Raw genomic sequence first — 16154 nt, 5'->3', positions numbered from 1 at the left:
CTTGAATTTTTAATGCAAAGACTAATAACAAATCACTTTTCAGGAGACTGGTGTCTTTATTAACCCTATCATGCTATTTGTATCATATTTGATACATTACATTCTGTGGCCTTCATGTCACCCACATTAACATTACTAAAGCCTGTTTAACGGCCCATCTGCAGTCTGAAAGGCTGCTGGGGAGAGGAGTGTTAAAAGCTGCAGTGAATGGGTCGTTCAAATACCAGCTCCAACCAGGAGGAGAGCTCTGAATATGGATATAAACACTCACACACACTTTGGTCCCCTCTTGGCAAAATCTGAAAAATTTCACCAGAGGCAATAACACATGCTTTTATGATGATTTAGAGCATGTCCAAGTGGGGACTTAAAAATGTCCCTGTTAGTTTTGGTTGCCCCTGTTGGTGACTGTGTAACGATGAGTATGTTCCTGTTATATATGCTGAGTGCACACACACACACACACACGAACACACGCACGCACACACACACACACACACACACACTCGGTAGGACTTGACATTGTGTGGTAGCCACTGGTCTCGTTGCTGTCAATCCATTTCTCATCAGGAGGAAGAAGCCAAGGAAGACAGACGCAACCAGGGACTCAGCTGTCCACTAATCTCTGGGTGAGAGACATAGAGGGAGACTTGGAGCAGCGAGAGAACGAGTCTGTCTGTCTGCTGCTCGTCTCGCCTGGCTGCTGTTACCATGACAACGGGCCGAACCCAGGAGCGGGGCGCTTGAGATTCTCCTCGTCTTCATCCCCTCTCTCTTCCCTCTCTTCTTCAATCTGTCTCTCCCCTTGACCCACTCTCCTTTTACCCCCCTCCACTCATCTTAAGCTCTTTCACTATTTCTTTTTGTCGCCCGCACATATTCTCTCCCCTTCAATTTGTCCCTCTTCATCACTTTATAATACCACCATCACTCTCTTTCTCCTCCTTTTTCTTAATTTCATAGTTATCCCCCTCTTTCTCCATATCTCCATTGTACCACCTCTCACCCTCCTCTTCATTTGACAGTGCAATAACGGTCGTGTCTGACAGAATTTCTCATGTCAAATAAAGAAATGTTGATTTAAGAGTCATTATTTCTGTATTTTTTTGCAACAGCCTGTGTTCATCTCATAGATGCCTGTTGATATTTTTGTTCAAATTGAATGAATTTCTCTGGTACAAGGAGATGATGCCACTCATCTGAATCTCTGTTCAAAAGCTCTGATTGGCTCAGTTGTTTTTCCAGTTGGGAATCAGCCATCAGTGACCGTCAGACATGTTTGAATTGATGATAAAAGTTTGCATGTTTTCCAAGAGTCTGCTTGAGCTTTCTTTGGGTTTTCCGGCATCCTCCCACAGTCCAAAGACATGCAGGTTAATTGGTAACTCTAAACTGTTTGCAGGTGTGAATGTGAGTGTGAATGGTTGTCTGCCTCTATGTGCATTAGCCTTGCAATAGTCTGGCGACCTGTCCAGGGTGTGCCTGGTCTTGTGACGTTTGAGATGAGTTTAAATGTATGTTCTGTGTTGGATTAGAGTGGAGAAGGTGATTCATTGATGGGTTATCCACACCTATTAAAAAGTGACCAGCTCCATCTTTGGTTTAATAAAAGCACTAAAAGGGAAAATTCAACTTCCATCTTTGGGCCACATTTTTTTTTGTTGAAGGGCTGGATTTGACCCACGGTGTCAGGACTGAGGAAACGCAGACAGAGCAGGCAGACAGGTCCAGTTCAGTGATTTATTCCCATAGTGAAGGTATATATAGGCTTACAGGGAGGTACAGGTTAGAGTTCAGGCATCAGAAGTTTGAAAGCAAAAACACGAGACAAGAAAGCAACACTGTTACAGGCATAGTGCCTGTTTCATACTGCAGGGCTGACGAGGGAAAGTGGAATCAGATGAATAAGTGGGCGTGGAGGTTCAGGTCACTGCAGACTGGAGGGAAAAGGATTGCTGCAGTGCAAATGAAGGGAAGTGGAAACAGGTGTGCATGTCATGATGTCAGGTGAGGTCAGAAGGCAAAGAGGTCAGAGGCTTCATTTATATATTAAAAACAAAACATATAATGCTTGAAACAAACTGCTGAAAACAAAGTAGCAAAAACGTAGCAGTGAAAACACTGCCTTCCAAAATGACATGAAAATTATAACCTGACAACCTTTTAAAACTAATGCAAGGCAAGTTTATGAATATAGCACATTTCAGCAACAATGCAATTAAAAGTGCGCTGCATAAAAACATCAAACATAGTGGTGCAAAAGTAACACATTATATATGACATTTAAATGCTTTCTAAAAACTTTAGAAAGTCCAGTACTGATGGACTTTAAAAAAATAAAAACAGCGGGGCGGGGTACACCCTGGACAGGTCGCCAGACTATTGCAGGGCTGACTCATATAGACAGACAACTACAGATTATATATTAGATTATTTTAGGTAGGGTATATATGGGTGTAATGTGTCCAGTCAAGTCAAGTCAATTTTATTTATAAAGCCCATTATTACAAAACACGGTTTGCCTCAGAGGGCTTAACAACATACGACATCCCTCTGCCCTTAGACCCTCACATCACCTAAGGAAAAACTCCCGATAAAGAACTCCTGTGACGGGGGAAAAAAGAAGAAGAAGAAACCTCAGGAAGAGCAGCAGAGGATGATGCGAGATCCCTCTTCCAGGACGGAGAGACATGCAATAGATGTCGTAAATAACAAATGAAATACAATCATGGAAAAAAGATGCATGATAATGGAAACAGACGCAAGTGTGTGTGTGTGTATGTGTGTGTGTGTGCATGTTTTGATGTTTGTATGTAAGGGAATGGCATGCGTCTGTGGTTGATTCTGACTCTGGTTATTTGTGGGCTATGTGGCAGAGAGAGGGAGAGAAAAGAATGGTGGCTGCAATAGAAATAAACCTGATAATGTTTTGAACATCCATCGCCATGTTTCATGAAATGCTATTGCAAGAGGAGAAGTCGCATAACATCACTCAATGGAAACGCAGTCATCTCCCAATTGTGTTTTAGCAACATTTTTGGAAACATTGCTTAAGTTTTGCACAAATCTGTAATAGAAATCCAACTAATGTAACTTGCCACGCCTTCCTGCCTCTCTTTGCTGCTTTTTCTCTCTCTACCCCTCCCTGGTCCTCATGGCTCATATGTCCACCTCGACTCGCTGTTAAACCTCCTTCATACCCTCCCTTTCCCTCCTCCATTTATCTCCCCACTCTTAACCTTACCTTATCTGTTTCCCTCTCCTCTCTCTCCCCCATCTCTGTCCCCCTATCTCCTTCTTCCGTTCCCCCGTCACACACAGAGGTTTTGACTGTCCCTCCAGCGCTTCACAAATTAAAGCATATTTCATCCACAGAGGAATCTACAATGACCCAATAAACTGCAGGGCTTCCCCTGCTCATCCACTGCTTACACACAGTGTGTTTATATGCAAGTGTGTGTGTGTGTCTGTGTGTGGGTGGGTGCGAGTGAGATTATATTACAGCGAGCCTCTAGGTTATACAAGTTCTCATTCCAACACAAAACAAGGCAATTTGAAAACAAGGAAATGTGTTTTTTTCTGTCTCATGCATCCTTTTTTTCCCCTTCCCTTGTTTTGATTCTCTCTCTTTTCTCTCCTCCCTTGTTCTCCACCCTCTGTGTCTCTTTTTGCCTGAGGAGGTAGATAGAAGAGCTCCCCACAGGGTTTGCTCCAACTCCTCCTCTGACGCCTCCTTTTCTCTCCTCTCCTCCAGTTGTGCTTTCTTCCCTTTTGTCGCTGCATCTTTCTTTCTCTTTCTCCCACATTTCAGCTGAGACATTTCACTTCCTCTCTCTCTACTTTCCAAATTTTCATACTCCCTTATCTCCCAACCTCCCTCCTTGACTGTAAAAGTACCTTTTCACTCTCATCTTTGAAGTTTCTAGTAGTAGTGAGTCAAAAGAAACTGGGCTTGCTGTGTGGTTTTGAAATGTTTCGTCACTCATATCAGAGGTGTGATTTTCTACAGGAAGTTTCTGAAGTTTCCTGATGTTAAACCTCTAAGGGTTATCAACTCCTTGATACTATATTGTGTTTGTTTGACTGCACTCCTTTTGATATGCTTTGTAAACTACATCACAGAACTACAGTTGACCTTATTTAGCCTTGAATGATGAAAGTTGCCAACCTTTTGAGATCACCAAAGGCGTATGATTGGTTTGAGAGGCTTTCCGCCAGGAGAATTGTAGCTGTTATAGATACAAACAAACAAAACGTAGATAAGATGTTTCTCTTCAAACATCAAAATCACAGAGGAAACATAGTAGTGCCTGCAGTCTCCCCTTCAGGTTGGATATGGCAACAAACTCCATAAAAAAACATTTGGCAGCCTGCATTTGGACTTAGAAGTGAAACCCAGGGCAAAAAAGATTAGCAACATACTTGGAGTCAGTTGAGTGTATCATCAATAGGATTTAAAAAAAAAACCACTCATCGCTATCAAATACTGCCTCAAAAATCGGAGTGTTTTTGGCTCCCAAGCTGAAATATTAATAAACTGTTGAAGCTCTTAAAAGATATAGTCTGCAGGAATTAGGTTACTGTTTGTAAACATAACGTCTCCACACTGCTTGTGTGTACATCACAAAATACTGTACTATTGTAAGAACGTTACATTTGTTGTGATGGAAGAGCCAATAATTTGGCAAGCTAACGAAGCAAACCACTGGCACCCATTCAACAGAAAACAGGCACTGCGTCGCTCTTCATCCTGATCCTTTCCTTTGACACTCAAGAGCAAAAGTGAAAGCCAACCACAGATTTTCTCTCATTTTGGACAAAACTTTGGCCACTTGGCATTTTGCCTCGCTATATTTTTTAGGGGGGGATTTTTCAACACTGTATCCATGATTTTTTAGTTGGTTCCTCTTGGATGCGTGCTGCACCTGGTTGCTACCTTTTTAGAAAGTCCTGAACATGAAAAAATGATTGAAGGATGTAGCTACTGTGACGTCAAACATTGGTTGACTGCAGCGACACCTCGCAGGTAGCCTGTCACTCAAGCTTCTTAATTTCTGGCTTTCAGCGTGGCATAAACGGGTGGTATAACTCAGTCAACCTTTTCTAGTCAAATCCGCCACTCAGTTATACTGCACTCAGATGGAATCCATCCGACAGTAGACGTCAAATTGGATGTCATTTTAGTGAACTTGTGCAGGAAGAAAAAAAAGGTGAGGCTGGCAGAGAATACGGTAGACAGCATTGCCGTCCAAAGTTAATTTTTTTTTTTTGCGTAGCTCCCACACAATGAGAAAAAATGGTTGATTTGTACAACTAAAAGCTAAGAATTTGTGGTGTAACGATACCTGCAATTGTGTGATCAAAACCTGTTGAACAAGATGTCACAAGAAAAGCTGACAAACGATGAATAAAGAATGAATAAATTACTTTTTTTTCTTTCCTCAGATAGATTATGAAGCTTACTTTTATGGCTATGTAAATTGCTACAATAATTTCAAAAAACAACAGACACAAAATAATTTTACTGAATACATTGATTAGATTTTTTGACACATTGCCATGGCAACACATCGTCATGCTTGTATTGTATTTTGCCATCCTGCCATACCTTCTGATTTTAATTTTTTTTTCCCCTGCTGTCTGCAGCATTATGCTTCTTTTTGACCAAAGACCTCAAATAAACTTGAGTGATCAACAAACACCACAGTTTACAAGCAGTTTCACCTTTTCATAAGAGTTTTTGAATTGCTCTTACAGCCCCTCACCTTGCCTCGGGATGTTCCAAGTTGAGCTGCATGATGTGGAGAAAGATGTCTGGCCAATTTTGCAAAGTTTGCTGCCACCACAATCCAGACTCACAAATAAAGCATGGATTGGTACAAAGGCTACATGAGCCACTTCTCTTAATAGAAAAGATGCATAGCGGTATGATGCAAAATGAGTTTTTACATGAGAGATTTCATAAAGTGCATGTAAAAATAAATCCTAAAAACTTCACCAGCACTCTATCTGCCAAGCTGAATCCTCGCAGAAGCCAATTTAAAGAACTCAGACTGTACAGCCATGCTTAGAACATAAATCCATACAAGGTCTTATGTAATTCAATGGAAATAATAGTGATGGTTGTGGTGCTGCAGCTGCAGAGCAAAGCTGTGAAAAGATGTGATATGAAGGGTTATGTGTGGCTTTGACAAGTGTTCATTATCACATGGAATACAACGGATTTGTGTGTGAAAATGGTTTTACCTTTGATGGACTCTCAGAAAACATAGAGATTAATGAGAATCATATTGTACATCCGTGTGTGTGTGGGTGCGTGTGTGTGTTGCAATGACTTAATTTTCCTGCCAATCACATGATGGAAATTAATGCCATATGTAATAACAGTGAGGAATGTCTAATCATGATTCTCTGGGACCTGAAAGACGTATAATTAGGGATTAGATATCTTTCTTTTGCTCTGTATTGACAACACACACACTCACTCACACGTACACACACACATACATGCGAACATGAATAATAGGGGACTATCTAAGTGTACTATCCAAGAGGGAACCTTTATTAGCAGTCATTTTAAAAATACAAAACTAGAATTGAAAATTTACTTTTGAGGTCTTCTTTCACAATATTACTGCAAATGTGATTTTTACAATTTTTTAAAGAAATTGCCAAGAGGGGACCTGAAGCCTTGAGCGACGTCTGCCTATCAAAGGGGGGACATCCATATACTGCAGTCAAACTGGTTTATCCTGGTTCTCTCACCTATAGAGTGCTTCTTTTTCACTAAAACTTCATTTGTATCTTTAAAAATGGGTATGTAAACTTTATTGCTTGCAATATATCAACATTTTTTGTGATAATAAATATTACAGAAATAATACTTGCCAAAGTATATCTTTTAAAGAAGGCTCCCATAATCCTGTGAATTCAGTTTTATCTTACTATTTACTGTTAATAACTTTATTGTTGTCTTTGTTTTATATATGTATATATATATATATATATATGTATATTTAGACCAGACCAATTGTAACTACCAATGTATCACCAAAAATTCAGAAAAATAAATCTATAAACGAGTAACATTATACATAAAATGATCAGCAATATAATTACTTATTTTAATAAATAATATATTTATTTTAATTAATTAATCACTATAAAATGATTTAACACAAGTCTGTGACTAGACCTTAAAAGCTGTTTGCTTCCAAAAGAAAGAAATCAAACTGTGACATGACAGATGAGCTCAGGTCCAGAGAAGTCAGTGGCGTTTCTGGATTTTGTTGAATCTGGCTTTCACTTAGCATAGTAGAGTCTTAAATTGCATTTATAGATGCAGTGATGAACTGTGTTCACTGTCAGTGGTTTTCAGTGTCCCCAAGCTCATTTTGTGATATCATGTTGGTATTTAATGCAGTGCAGCTTTATGGGTCAAAGGTCATGGCCATTCATTTTTGGTTTTTAGCCTTGTCCCTTTTATGCAGAGATTTCTCAAGGTTCTCTAAATCTTTTCATGCTATTATGGCAGATAGTTAATGGATTTGAACAGCAAATATCTTGTTTTGTAATGTATTCCTTTGTGTTCACAATAGTTTTTCAGTGATGGATGAAACACCTGTGTTTGTTAGTGTATTTTAGCATTATCTAATCTAGACCCCATTCAAAGATGTTTGTTTTTTAATGACTACAGTCTGTAACACATACTACACACACTGGCATGCAGCATTGTCACAGTGCACAGAGAGTGTGCGTGAAGTGAAAGGCACATAATAAATGTTACGATAAGTTCACAATGACTCTCAGCTTTACAGGACTTTACATTCCAGTATTGTAAACTGAAACTTTTCTTTAGCACTTAAAGTTTAACTGGTATGTTAGTGTTTTTGATGGGCATTGAAATGGTGATGAGCCACCAACAACTCATCTCAAAACCATCACAACAGGATACACATCTATGAATGGGCCTTCATAAGTCGACTTCTGTTTGTACTCTTTGAACTTTGCACTCTAAAAAGAAAAAAAAAAATGTCCACACTCCATTTCCTTTTGTAAGAAAACTAAAAAAGGAGTTTTAAATTAAAATGATGTAACATCAAACTTTGACTTGACCTTTAAAATTGTTCAATTTCCAAAATACTTACCTGACCAGTTTTCACAAGTAGTGAATGTCAATCAAGTTTTCAATATACTTGTGTTCTCAGTCTGTACTTAAAGAAATGCAACTTGTTTGTTGGTGCACATTACAGAAGAAGGTCCACCCTTGAGTAGGATATAATGACATGAGTCCACTGTTGGCTGGTACATAATGTCACAAGTTCCTTCTTAGATAGCACGGAGTGACGTTCACACTCAACCATGTAAAGCACATACAAACATATTTAATAATACTTGTGAAAAAAAATCTCATCTGAATAATGTTACATTTCTTCTTCAAATATGATTTGTTAGTATGTTTGTGTAACAGAATATAAAGGCTCAACTTTAGTGGCTGGCTTAACCTTTTATGGCTTGATACTGTATTAATGGGAAATTATGCCCATTTCTAAAATACATACATATTATTTCTATGATCTAAGGCAGTCTAAAAACATTAGTAAACATGGGCAACTCGCTCCCATATCCAAAAACTGGAGTGCTTGTGATGTCATGTGATATAAAGTGTAGAGTTGCTCCATTGATATGAAATTGTGAAAGATTTTCTAGATGACACTGAGAACAGCCAGAACAATGTTATAAGTATATGGGAACATTTTCTGTTACAGAACTGACAACACCAATATAATAAAGTTCATTTGGGTTTAAGGGATAACAAACATTCTGTTGGTCCCCAAAATTAGGCTCTCGATGAGCAGAAGGAGCAGCTCCAGACTTTATACTTCATGACATTACAAGTCTGAGACTTCTTTCTCTAGTGTCTAGATCAGAGATATCACACATACTGGCTGATCCCTTGGCCATGGAAAAAACATACTGGAATTCCTACTTTAGATGTTCACCTTTACAATGAAGGGTTTCCCAGAAAGGACCAAACGATATAAAGGTCAGCAACAGTATTTGCTGATTAATCATAAAAATAGATTTATTATCAGACTTTTACTGGAAATTCCCATTAAGAGTTATTACAAGCACAGGATCTCTTTTACAATGTATGTGCGTGCTTTCAATGTATATGCATAAGAATGCATTTTCTTTGTTGATCAACATTACAGAAAAAAGGGCCACACATATAGAATAAGCGACGGTGGTCCCAAGTTGGCTGGTACATAATGACACAAGTTCCCTTTTGGATAGGACAGAGTGATATTCACACTCCACCATAGATTAATGAAAAAGAAATAGAAAGGTGCATTTTGTAAAGAGAAAAATATCTAATACGTATCTATTCAGTAAAGCTTCTCATTGTTTAGTAAATTGGCACCAGAAATGTTGCCATTGTAGCTATTTAAAATAAAGGCTATAATGTGAACACAATTATAACTTGTCTTAGTATTCACTGTGACGTGACAGATGAGCTCAGGTCCGGGGAAGTTGGCAGTGTTTCTGGATTTTGTTGATATCTGGCTTTCACTTTGCATAGTTAAGTCTTAATTTGCATTTATAGATACAGTGATAAACTGTGTCCACTGTCAGTGGTTTTTAGTGTCCCCGAGCTCATTTTGTGATATCCTTCAGTCATGTTGGTATTTAATGCAGTGCAGCTTTATGGGTCAAAGGTCATGGCCATTCATATTTGGTTTTTAGCCTTGTCTCTTTTATGTATTTCTCAAGGTTCTCTGAATCTTTTCATGCTATTATGATAGGTAATGGATTTGAACACCAAATATCTTGTTTTGTAATGTGTTCCATTGTGTTCAAAATGAATAGTTTTTTAGTGATGGATGAAACACCTGTGTTTGTAAGTGTATTTTAGCATTATCTAATCTAGACCCCATTCAAAGATGTTTGTTTTTTAATGACTACAGTCTATAACATATACTACACACACTGGCATGCAGCATTGTCACAGTGCACAAAGAGTGTGCATGAAGTGAAAGGCACATAATAAATAATATAATAATACGATAAGTTCACAATGACACTCAGCTTTACAGGACTTTAAATTCCAGTATTGTGAACTAAAACCTTTCTTTAGCACTTAAAGTTTAACTGGTATGTTAGTGTTTTTGATGGGCATTGAAATGGTGATGAGCCACCAACACCTCATCTCAAAACCATCACAGCAGGATACACATCTATGAATGGGCCTTCACTAGTTATCTTCTGTTGACCCCATTCAAAGAGGTTTGTGCAACCCAGAACTAAGTTTTTATTATTGTTATATCTATTTTTTGGTTGTTTTTGATAACTATAGCTGGTAACACAGAGTTGTAAATTAGTTGGCAAATACAGGGCTGGTATACAGCATTGTCACTGCGGCACAGAGAGTGTGCATGAAGGCATGTGAGATTGCTAAAATAAGTTTACATTGACACTCAGCTTTACAGGTCTTTACATTCCAGTGTTGTCAACTGAAACAACTCTTTAGCACTTAAAGTTTAACTAATGTTAATGTGTTTCTGATGGCCATTGCGTTAAAAATTCAGACAAACAGAGCCACTGAGAGCCAAGATGCCCTACTGCTTTAGAGGGCCACTTAATAAATAATTACCTTTCAATTATTTCAGTGATATTACATACATGTGGTTATTATGTCACTTCCCAGCAGATGTTTCTTCATGTGAAAAACATGTTTAACTTGTAGCTTGTAGTCAATTGTGCAATTGACGACAAATGTGGAATTCTGCTTGTATTTCTACTCTTTACAGTTTAACATTATCTTACCCAACATCCACTTGTTTAACACAGGAAAGAGGAAAAAGCCATGTTTCAGTCAGATACAACATCTAGGATATGAGAAGTAAGCAACCCTGAAGCCCAATGTGTAATGTCCTCACGACCATAACGACCATCGTCAGCTAGAAGAAACCATCCCCCGCACTGCAGGGAATCAAGGCCTGACAGATTTTCACAGGCTGACTTGCAGAGAATCAAACCCCTCACCCACTGCAGGTCACTCACTTCTCAGTGGCAGCAGTCTCCACTGTTCAACACTCAAAGTTAGGATCTGAGAATCATATGGGTGCTGGTCACTCCACCTCTTCAGTGTAGAAGAAATTACATATGTTTGTCCACTTCATCAACTGAAGGCCAAGTAAATATAAAAATATATCTATAAAACTGTGTGTGAATGTAATAAAGACAGATTGCTTTCTAAAGAATGCACAAAGCCACTGAATCAAATGTACATAGATCATACAGAGATGAATAACATTTTTTTTCACACATATGAATACTCGGCCTCTTTTAGGGATGCATCTTACTCCATAAATGTGGTAATTTTACGTGTCGGTATCATCTTTCTGAAGCTGGCAATACTGTATTATAGGCATCATTAATAATTTGTTAACTGACTGTTAATTATACTTTTGTCAATACTCCTTGATAACCAATGAAGAAATGATAACTAATTAACTTTACCCATTATAAGTAATGTTATAGATTGTTATTTTATTAGTCAAATACCAAGACTTATACAGTCTTGTATAAATACATAAACTAAGTATTAATGGTTTCCAACTAATTTGTAAACCTTTGTAAAAACCAAAAGTAAATTATACAATATAAATATCTCTTGGATAGATAGACCAAATATTTATAACACTTTGTTAACTATTAATAGTTGGTTTGAAAACTGTTTATAAACATTGTTTGGATGGTTTCTATAAAGTTGCAACTGCTAATGGTAATAAACTGTTAAACTGTTAACAAATACCATGTAGCAGATCTTGAAATACTATTTGGAAGACCATTATAAAGTTGCAGTTGCTATTTAAATCTTTTGAGTCACTTAATAAATAATGTCTTTCTAAGCACTTTGTAAAGTATACATACACGTTTGCCCTTCATTAAATTTTTAATAGGTTACAAAAGTTGCAAAACAACAATAACCCACTACATTTATCTTTGGCTCAAAGTTGCATGTCAACATTGACTTTCTGTTCATATATGTGTTTAAAATGATAATCACACAATCAGGACACAAATATGTACTCTTTATGTAGCTCACCTATAAAACATTTAAAAGGGCCAAATTAGTTTTACTCCATACAATCAATAACCATTGACAACATTTTAACTATCTAAATAATGTTTGTAGATGCTTTACAGAGTATCTAATTCTGTAGTATTGTTTTACCTCTTTAGTTAAAACAGAACCTTTTATTATAATTAGAATAATGAAATGTAAACTTGAGGCAATAACCTGTGCAACATCAAAATGGTATGTCATGAAATAACAGATGTAATCATTAGGTAACTGAATATGTTCAACTACTTAAATATCCATAATAGTACAAGTTTTGAAAAAAAAAAAACAGTATTTAAAATGGGAATTAAAGTGGAGAATTGTATGCCTACTCCATACAATTTCAGGGTGTTCTTCCCAATAATCCAGGGATGTTGTACTAACCAAGATAAGCAGTGTGTGCTACTTGTTAAACCCAGGATGGGGGAATAAGCCACGTTTCAGTCAGTCTAAATCAGATACAGCATCTTGGATATGAGAAGTTAGCAACCCCTTAGCTCAATGTGTCATGTGCTAACGACCATCGTCAGCTAGAAGAAACCATCCCCCGCACTGCAGGGAATCAAGGCCTGACAGATTTTCACAGACTCACTTGCACAGAGTCAAACCCCTCACCCACTGCAGGTCACTCACTTCTCAGTGGCAGCAGTCTCCACTGTTCAACATTCAAAGTTAGGATCTGAGAATCATATGGGTGCTGGTCACTCCACCTCTTCAGTGTAGAGGAAATTACATATTTTTGTCAGCTTCATCAACTGAAGGCTCATAAATCTAACAATATATCTATAACACCATGTGATTGCTTACTTAATAATGCAGAGCACCACTGAATCAAATGTTTAACATCTTAGAGAGATGAACAACAATTTTTCACAAACAAATGAATATTTAACCTCCTTTAGGGATGCATTTCGCTCCATAAATGTGCTGGTAATTTTACATGTCAGTGTCATCTTTCCTAAGCTGGCTGTTAACAGACTGTTAATTTCACTTTTGTCAATACTACTTGATAACTAATAAATAAATTGCAACTACTGATGGTACGCTGATACACTGATACACTACTGATGGTATATTGTTAAACTGTTAAAAATACCATGTAGTGGATCTTGACATATTATTTGGGAGGCCATTTTAAAGTTGCATTTGCTGTTTTAAATCTTACAGTCACTTAAAAAATGCTTTGTTTCTCAGCGCTGTGTTAAGCATGCATACACGTTTGCCCCCATTAAATGTTTTATAGGTTAGAAAACTATTTATTTTCATATATAAGTTCAAACTGATTTATGACCAAACCTTTTAAATTTATATCACTGCAGCTCAAATGAAAAGGGTTCAGGAGGTGAAAATGGACTACATAAATTCAACATTACAGATCAATAACAAAACCTATGTTACAAAACTACAATAATCCACCATGTTTTTTCTTTGGCTCAATGTTGCATTCTGACATTTTATTTCTGTTTCCTGAATATGTTTAACATGATGATCAGACGATCACTCTTACTCTTTAGTTTTGTTTTACTCCTATAGTTGAAACCAAACCTTTTATTATGATTAGAACAATTAAATGTTAACTTGGCACAATAAACTATGTAACATCACAATGGTTTGCCATGAAATTCATGTAATTATTAGGTGATTAAATATGTTCAAATATTTAACTATCCAGTAAAAAAAAGTACAACTTTTGTATCAGTATTCAAGCTAGTGGGAATTTGAGAGGAGAATTATATGCCCAATCTGTAAACTTTTAGGATGTTCTTCCCAATAATCCAGAGATGTTGTACCAGCTAAAATAAGCACTGTGTGCCACTTGCTTAACCCAGGACAGGGGACAGACCCATGTCTCAGGCAGTCAGAGTTGGATGTAACATTCTAGCTAATATAAATTAGCATCTCTGAAGCTTAATGTGGAATGGCCTATTGACCATCGTCAACAACAAAGAAACCAACCCCCACACTGCAGAGAATCAAGGCCTGGCACAGAGCTGCACACGCTGACCCCTCACCCTCTCCAAGTCACTCATTTCTCAGAGGCAACCTTAAAGGCACATGGGTGCTGGACACTCCACTCAGTCAATGTGGAGGATTGTTTAATGCTTACATCATAAACTAAAAACCCTTTAAGGAATTTGAAATTCTTCATATAAACCAAAACTGTGTTGAATAATAATAAGTCCCTCTGGTCACTGCAGCAATCACACAGAGAGATGGCAAATCATTTAATCCAATACAAAATGAGTAGTCAGCCTCTGTTAAAGACACAATCCATAAATGTGCTGGTAATTTTGCATGCCAGTACACCCATTTAAAAACTCTCAGTTCCCTCTCCTACAACAGAAGACTTTAAAGGTCGTACACAGCAGACAATCCAATCCAAATCTCTCAGCGTTATTTTTTTATTTTACTTGAAAGTGAATCCTATTTTGATCCTAGTTCTGCAGTTTTTGTATTGTTGGCTGTTTTATATTTCTTTAGTTGTTTTAGTAGTTGTAGTTGTTTTGGTTTTCTTGAGATCTAGTAATGTGTATATACAATTTTGTCTGTCTAATGCAGATTTAAGATTAATTTAAAACATTGGAGAAAATATAAAACAAAACAAAACAAAACAAAACAAGAAGTGTCATTTTGTACAGGCCAAGAGGGACAAAGTGTGGACTGACTTTCCTTTTTAGAATTTAAAGTTAAAGTACAGCCAAAAGTACAGCCAAAAACCTATAGAATTTGAAATAGTTCATCTCAGCAGTTGAACAGAGGGTTTCAGAGGTTAATCATTCCTCTAACTGACTTATCCCTGTAACTGAGACAAACTGATTGCTCACAAAACCTCCCATATTATAAATACCATTAAAGATTGCTCTAGTCATTTATATCATGATGGGTTGTCAATGTGTTTTCAACACAAGGTAAAAAGGAGCACACTCTTAAACAGCAACTCAAAAACTTATTCAGGTGCACGATTCAAAAAGCAATGTACGAAAAAACTAAAATGATATTTCTATCTCCAATTTCCTAAAAAAATAAATAATTTTATTATTACATTTTTGTAAGATTATTTTCTTTGAACAATAATGCATCTAACTTCTTTTTTTCCTATTCTTTGTCATTTATCCATGTTGAAATGGGAATGTCACTCTATACTATATATCTAAGATGGAACTTGTGTCATTATATACCAGCCAACAGTGGACTCATGTCACTTTATACAACTCAAGTGTGGACCTCTTTTCTGTAATGTGGAGCGACAAATAAAATGGATTCCTATAGATGGGCACACATACATTGGATTTCAACCATAACAATAAATGCCAAATTCAGCTGATTCCTGTGAATTCTGGGAGACCCTGCAATTTTGTCAAATCACTGCAACTATACAGAATTCTTAACTATTTAAACCGGTTAAAATCTGATTTTCACTGTATGTCTGCCCACAACTAATCCACTCAGTTCCTCAGTTGCCCTCTAAGTATTTCTGAGTGGCTCTGATGTTTTACAAAGAAGACTTTGGACCAGCAAAGCTATTTTTAAATTATTTGCTTCATTTTATGCAAATATTGGCTCTGAAAAGGCATCATTCAATGATGATGAAACTTTATTCCTTTTTTAAAAAAAAAAATAACATTTTTGTTTTAATATTCTTTTCCCAATAGAAAAAAAAACTTTAAATCCTCAAAAATAAAACCTAAAACTTGCATGGCATTTTTTTTGCTTGTAAAAACTGTTAAATGGAAGTTTTGAGTACGTCCATCCATATTCTCAAGTGATGCTAGCCACGCAAGATGTATGCAGATGTGCCTCGTGCTGTCTGGCTGTCTACTGACGTATAATAACAATGCCGCTGGCTCTGTCCGGCTATGTTCTCATCTCACATCATCCTGCCATGATCCAGATTGATGCAGGTATGCCAAAAGCACTGACAGAGGGAATGTATTTGAAAAGTTAACAATGAGAATGGACTGGGGTAGCCCCTTTTAAACACAGTGTCAAGCTATAAAATGGTAAAGACATCCACAACGGCTGA

The sequence above is a fragment of the Plectropomus leopardus genome, chromosome 3 (assembly GCF_026936395.1).
Source record: "Plectropomus leopardus strain MGB_pleo_1.0 chromosome 3, ASM2693639v1, whole genome shotgun sequence".
NCBI lineage: Eukaryota > Metazoa > Chordata > Actinopteri > Perciformes > Serranidae > Plectropomus > Plectropomus leopardus.
Note: the sequence above shows the minus strand (reverse complement) of the source record.